Source organism: Cynoglossus semilaevis, chromosome 1 (genome assembly GCF_000523025.1).
Source record: "Cynoglossus semilaevis isolate Cse_v1.0 chromosome 1, Cse_v1.0, whole genome shotgun sequence".
In the NCBI taxonomy this organism is placed as follows: Eukaryota; Metazoa; Chordata; class Actinopteri; order Pleuronectiformes; family Cynoglossidae; genus Cynoglossus; species Cynoglossus semilaevis.
The window spans coordinates 28,348,604-28,355,857 of NC_024307.1; the positions used below are offsets into that span (position 1 = coordinate 28,348,604).

General features: G+C 39.8%; 2 long non-coding RNA genes across 2 annotated transcripts; both read left to right on the plus strand.

The window, feature by feature from the left end:
- Positions 1 to 436: 436 nt before the first annotated feature.
- Positions 437 to 2,871, plus strand: LOC103389050 (uncharacterized). Its single transcript, XR_001760981.2, has 4 exons — positions 437 to 606; positions 690 to 2,432; positions 2,504 to 2,565; positions 2,771 to 2,871. It is a non-coding gene; the product is annotated as an uncharacterized LOC103389050 (long non-coding RNA).
- A 2,026-nt stretch (positions 2,872 to 4,897) lies between these two features.
- Positions 4,898 to 6,392, plus strand: LOC103389060 (uncharacterized). Its single transcript, XR_522566.3, has 2 exons — positions 4,898 to 5,063; positions 5,147 to 6,392. It is a non-coding gene; the product is annotated as an uncharacterized LOC103389060 (long non-coding RNA).
- Positions 6,393 to 7,254: the final 862 nt, after the last annotated feature.

Consider the following 7,254-nt stretch of genomic DNA (forward strand, 5'->3'; position numbering starts at 1 on the left):
TGTCTTCAGGTTAGTGCTTCACATTGACTGTTGATCTGTTGACTTTAATCCGCTCACTGATTGATCTGGTCTGTGTCTAGGATTCTATGGACCAGAGTTCACCAAATCTGGAGAAGTGTGATCCTGGTTAAAGGGACCTGAGGTGAACAGAAGGATTGACTTTAAGTTTTTTTTTTTTTTGTTTGTTTGTTTGTTTGTTTTGGACAAAATTCCACTACCATGTGACCAAATGTTGACGTCTTCTTGTCTTTTCTGAGATATTTTTAAAAATCCAAATCCACGGTTTTCTTCATGTTGTCTTGTTCTGTCCAGTCTCTTTGTCACTGTAACTCAGTTTCTACTTTGTTTTGTGTCAGGGTCTTTAACCCAGTGTAGGAGTCCACCCTGTCATTGGAGAAGATTTGTGCTGCAGAGTTCACCTTGAATGACACAGCTCCGGCCAATGGTGTTTGTGGGTTCTGGACATCTTGTTCACACAGCAGAACAACGTCTAAACACCATCTGTACCAACCCAGAGAGCTGAAGTGGGCTAAATGTGAGCAAGTCCTCAATGATGTTCTGTGTCCTCTGTTCCAGACCTGCCTCCTTCCTACTGGGTGTCTTAAGGTTTGTACTGAATTATAATTCCTTATATATATAATTCCAGTTTGTTGTGGTGTAGAAAACTAACCTGACTCCTTCATTTTCAGGTCCTGTCTCCCAACAACCCACACCCACCACAGCTGACAGGAGTTCAGCTGCAGATGGATTTTTTTTACATCGTTTCTGGGGTGGTCAGAGTTGGTCAGTCAGTCACTCACAGATAGGCAGAGCCCCTGTCAGTATGTTACTGTAGTTGTCAATGTACTGGCCACTGATCTTCACCCTGTTTATGAGGTGTTTGAAGATATGACTTAGTCTTCGATGAATATTTAGTGACTATGCTGTGATGAAGTTGTCAGTTGTTGATTTAAATGACCGTTCAGCTCAGATGTTGTTTCCAAATGTTAAACATGTCAAATTTAAACTCCATTTCTGTCCAACTGTCACCATTTGGCCTTAAATTGCATTTAATCTCATTCAACAGTCTGGACTTCTAGCTCTGGTTTGTCTCCTCTGCCCAGTCCATTTTCTACTAAAGGCTTGGCTGCCCATCTGTGGTATTTAGACGACGTGTTGGGAGGCCTCCCAGCAGGGGACTAGTGTCCTCTGCAAAGTGACTCGTTTTATTAGATACATACAGGGCTAAGTAGTCAACTTTATAAACAGCTGGTGTAATTTGGGGGGAGTACAGGTTAGATTGCGCGTTTAGATTCTTTAATAGGACATGAACTTGGCAGAGAGACAGACCAAGACTTGGTAAAGATTAACTTCATATTTACAACTTCCTTAAATAAATGTGTTGAGAAGTTCTGTGGGCTGAATAGTAGAAGCTGAAGGGACTGATGTAGAGCCCTGGTACTGATGCCAACCAGTTGTTGAAGGTTGCAGTTTGTTCCGAAACTTGGTGAAACTGAAAAATATTTTAATTCTGTGGTGCAGTTTTTAACTCTTTATTTTGGAAAGTTTAGAAAGGTAAATCAAGCTGATGGTGGACTTGTATAATTTGTCAACAGTTTAGTTGAGGAACAGATTTAGTAGTAAACTCTCCCATGTTACCACCACAACAGTGGTCTTCTGGGCTAAAGTGGGCCACTTCGTAACTGTTTGAAACAATGGCTTGTCCAATGTTTCCTGTCAATAGTCTTCCAGGTCAACTCAGGGAAATCATGGTGATGAAGAGGTGGTGGTCAGGTGGAGCAGATCTCTGTCCTGGTTCTGACTCAGGTCAGTTGTCCCTCGGTCCTAAAGTCAGTTGTGAGAACGGCCTTTGAACTCCATCACTGCTGCTGGAAAATTAGTTGTTAGAGTACTGGGTACTGATTCGGACTCCGTGTAAGGTTCTGATCCCCATTCATTCAAATGGGTTCAGGTTCTTAAACTACAAGTTGTGATCAAAGTATTTTGATAATTTCAGCTGAAAGTACAGTTGTGTGTACTGCATTTTCCCCAGTGTGGGATCAGTAAGGCTCAGTGTAATTTAATCTAATAGACTGGTCATGTGTGGATGGAATGAGCCAAGTTTCCCGCTACAGAACAAAGTCAACTGAGATCATTCATCAGTTTGGGGCTGGAGTGATTGACAGTTCACCTGGGAGATGTTGCTCACTTGTGTTAAATTAATCTACTGGTGTTTAATCTGGGTTAACTGTGTGAAACTATTGGTGGTGTAGGCCTTACCCAAGCTGTTATGACTGACTGAACATGGTAAGATCAGTCAGTTTAACAGGTAAGATGGACTCCTCAGTATTGCATGTCCCAGACAGCTGTGGAGATCTGGCCCTCTGGGCTGTAGGGTGAATGTGGACCAACTCCTTGGTGGAAAGATCTTCTCAGCCACCGGATGTCTTCAGGTTAGTGCTTCACATTGACTGTTGATCTGTTGACTTTAATCTGCTCACTGATTGATCTGGTCTGTGTCTAGGATTCTATGGACCAGAGTTCACCAAATCTGGAGAAGTGTGATCCTGGTTAAAGGGACCTGAGGTGAACAGAAGGATTGACTTTTTGTTTGTTTTTTTGACAAAATTCCACTACCATGTGACCGAATGTTGTTGACGTGTTCTTGTCTTTTCTGAGATATTTTTAAAAATCCAAATTCACGGTTTTATTCAAAGGTTTTCTTCATGTTGTCTTTTTCTGTCCAGTCTCTTTGTCACTGTAACTCAGTTTCTACTTTGTTTTGTGTCAGGGTCTTTAACCCAGTGTAGGAGTCCACCCTGTCATTGGAGAAGATTTGTGCTGCTGCTGCAGAGTTCACCTTGAATGACACAGCTCCGGCCAATGGTGTTTGTGGGTTTCCTGCTGTGGTCAGTTTGTTGTGGTGTAGAAAACTAACCTGACTCCTTCATGTTCAGGTCCTGCCTCCCAACGACCCAGACCCACCACAGCTGACAGGAGTTTAGCTGCAGATGGATTTCTTTTACATTGTCACATGTTATGACTTAGTTTTCGATTAATATTTAGTGACTGTGCTGTGATGAAGTTGTCAGTTGTTGAATTAAATGACCGTTCAGCTCATAGATGTTGTTTCCAAATGTTAAACATGTCAAATTTAAACTCCATTTCTGTCCAACTGTCACCATTTGGCCTTAAATTGCCTTTGTCATTCAACGGTCTGGACTTCTAGCTCTGGCTTGTCTCCTCTGCCCAGTCCATTTTCTACTTAAGACTTGTCTGCCCGTCTGTGGTATTTAGACGACGTGTTGGGAGGCCTCCCAGCAGGGGACTAGTGTCCTCTGCAAAGTGACTCGTTTTATTAGATACATACAGGGCTAAGTAGTCAACTTTATAAACAGCTGCTGTAATCTGGGGGGAGTACAGATTAGATTGCGCGTTTAGGTTCTTTAGTAGAAAATGAACTTGGCAGAGAGACAACCCAAAAGTAAAGGTAAAGATTAACTTCATATTTACAGCTTCCTTAAACAAATGTGTTGACAAGTTCTGTGGGCTGAATAGTAGAAGATGAAGGGACTGATGTGGAGCCCTGGTATTGATGTTTGTTCTGAGACCTGGTGAAACTGAAACTGAAAATGACTATTTTTCTCTGTGGCCAAAGATAAATTAAGATGATGAGGGACCTGTATGATTTGTCAACAGTTCTCCAATCCTTGTTTGACGGTACATGGATTTATTTATTTTTCTTGTAAGGTGACTTGTTAACACATCTTGGATATTCAAAGATTTAGTCTTTGGTCACTGATGAATTAAACTGGACACTTGAGCCCAGATTTATTTCCCTTTAGTTTAGTCAGTTTAGTTACAGTTTAATGAGCGTAGTTTGCGTCACACTGTTAACTACAATACTGTCTGTCATGAATTCTTACTGGCTGTTGCACTATGGACACCGTTTCCAAAATCAGACCTGGATCCATCTGATTTTGGGATCTGGTCCATCCATGGTACACCATCAGCTTCAGTCATTGTAAAGTCCTTTAGAACACTATAAAGATTTGGTTCTGATCCAATGCTTTGTAGTTATTTCATCAGTGACAACATCAAAGACTGTTCACAAGAAACATGTCCTTTTTTTCCCAAGAACCTCCATTCCTTTTTAGTTGCACTTGAATTTGAAATTTTCAAAATAAACTACATTAAATGTTACATGATTGCAGTTTCTTTTTTCCCCTTATTCTGTAACTCTTCAGTCTGAGGAATTAAAAAAAGACTAAATGTTAACCTGTTTTTCATCAGGCTAAAAGCCCAGACACTGACCTCGGTGTTGGTCACGTCAGCTGTTGTAGATGTAAAAGGACGATCTGAGGCCTGTGAGATTTAGATAACAGAACATTTAACCAAACCACATATTCTACCATGGATCTTATTTCTAACAGCTTAGATTTAAAGTAGTCACATGTGTTGAGATGAAATGAAAACAGTGTTGTGTTAACTTCTGTTTTGTTTGTAGCAAGTTGAAATTTAAAATGTTTCCACTGTGTTGTAAAACTTTATTTCTAAGATAAGTCATTTATTTGACCCACAGTAGGGAAATTCAAAAATATAACTGGACTTAAAGTTCTCTATTGTGGTCAAATACTGCTGCCCTCCTGTGGACAGATGTTAAAATTGCAGTCTCTAAAAGTTTTGATATGTATGAAGTGACTTGTTTTGAATTTGTAGGAAGTTTTAAGTGGACTTTGAGTTATCTATTTTGGTCCTAATCTGCCCCCTGTGGACAAATGTTAAAATTGCAGTCACTGAGATTTTTTTAATATACTGTATATTGAGTGATTTGTCTAACTTTGTAGCTTGATTTCTTGTCACCAGCCTTGACTTCTATTTTTTATTACGGATTTAGCAGCACACACACAGTCCCGGCCAATGGTGTTTGTGGGTTCTGGACATCTTGTTCACACAGCAGAACAACGTCTAAACACCATCTGTACCAACCCAGAGAGCTGAAGTGGGCTAAATGTGAGCAAGTCCTCAATGATGTTCTGTGTCCTCTGTTCCAGACCTGCCTCCTTCCTACTGGGTGTCTTAAGGTTTGTACTGAATTATAATTCCTTATATATATAATTCCAGTTTGTTGTGGTGTAGAAAACTAACCTGACTCCTTCATGTTCAGGTCCTGCCTCCCAACGACCCAGACCCACCACAGCTGACAGGAGTTTAGCTGCAGATGGATTTCTTTTACATTGTCACATGTTATGACTTAGTTTTCGATTAATATTTAGTGACTGTGCTGTGATGAAGTTGTCAGTTGTTGAATTAAATGACCGTTCAGCTCATAGATGTTGTTTCCAAATGTTAAACATGTCAAATTTAAACTCCATTTCTGTCCAACTGTCACCATTTGGCCTTAAATTGCCTTTGTCATTCAACGGTCTGGACTTCTAGCTCTGGCTTGTCTCCTCTGCCCAGTCCATTTTCTACTTAAGACTTGTCTGCCCGTCTGTGGTATTTAGACGACGTGTTGGGAGGCCTCCCAGCAGGGGACTAGTGTCCTCTGCAAAGTGACTCGTTTTATTAGATACATACAGGGCTAAGTAGTCAACTTTATAAACAGCTGCTGTAATCTGGGGGGAGTACAGATTAGATTGCGCGTTTAGGTTCTTTAGTAGAAAATGAACTTGGCAGAGAGACAACCCAAAAGTAAAGGTAAAGATTAACTTCATATTTACAGCTTCCTTAAACAAATGTGTTGACAAGTTCTGTGGGCTGAATAGTAGAAGATGAAGGGACTGATGTGGAGCCCTGGTATTGATGTTTGTTCTGAGACCTGGTGAAACTGAAACTGAAAATGACTATTTTTCTCTGTGGCCAAAGATAAATTAAGATGATGAGGGACCTGTATGATTTGTCAACAGTTCTCCAATCCTTGTTTGACGGTACATGGATTTATTTATTTTTCTTGTAAGGTGACTTGTTAACACATCTTGGATATTCAAAGATTTAGTCTTTGGTCACTGATGAATTAAACTGGACACTTGAGCCCAGATTTATTTCCCTTTAGTTTAGTCAGTTTAGTTACAGTTTAATGAGCGTAGTTTGCGTCACACTGTTAACTACAATACTGTCTGTCATGAATTCTTACTGGCTGTTGCACTATGGACACCGTTTCCAAAATCAGACCTGGATCCATCTGATTTTGGGATCTGGTCCATCCATGGTACACCATCAGCTTCAGTCATTGTAAAGTCCTTTAGAACACTATAAAGATTTGGTTCTGATCCAATGCTTTGTAGTTATTTCATCAGTGACAACATCAAAGACTGTTCACAAGAAACATGTCCTTTTTTTCCCAAGAACCTCCATTCCTTTTTAGTTGCACTTGAATTTGAAATTTTCAAAATAAACTACATTAAATGTTACATGATTGCAGTTTCTTTTTTCCCCTTATTCTGTAACTCTTCAGTCTGAGGAATTAAAAAAAGACTAAATGTTAACCTGTTTTTCATCAGGCTAAAAGCCCAGACACTGACCTCGGTGTTGGTCACGTCAGCTGTTGTAGATGTAAAAGGACGATCTGAGGCCTGTGAGATTTAGTTAACAGAACATTTAACCAAACCACATATTCTACCATGGATCTTATTTCTAACAGCTTAGATTTTGATCACTTGGATCTTATTTCTAACAGCTTAGATTTAAAGTAGTCACATGTGTTGAGATGAAATGAAAACAGTGTTGTGTTAACTTCTGTTTTGTTTGTAGCAAGTTGAAATTTAAAATGTTTCCACTGTGTTGTAAAACTTTATTTCTAAGATAAGTCATTTATTTGACCCACAGTAGGGAAATTCAAAAATATAACTGGACTTAAAGTTCTCTATTGTGGTCAAATACTGCTGCCCTCCTGTGGACAGATGTTAAAATTGCAGTCTCTAAAAGTTTTGATATGTATGAAGTGACTTGTTTTGAATTTGTAGGAAGTTTTAAGTGGACTTTGAGTTATCTATTTTGGTCCTAATCTGCCCCCTGTGGACAAATGTTAAAATTGCAGTCACTGAGATTTTTTTAATATATATTGAGTGATTTGTCTAACTTTGTAGCTTGATTTCTTGTCACCAGCCTTGACTTCTATTTTTTATTACGGATTTAGCAGCACACACACAGTCCACATCAAACTGCTCCACGTCCTCCGTTGGTGTTCTATGGCAAGTGTTGAGATGTTCACAGCCCAGTACTGGTCTGCAGCCTGGTGGATGGGCACCACTGGCCTACCATCATTGAACATGG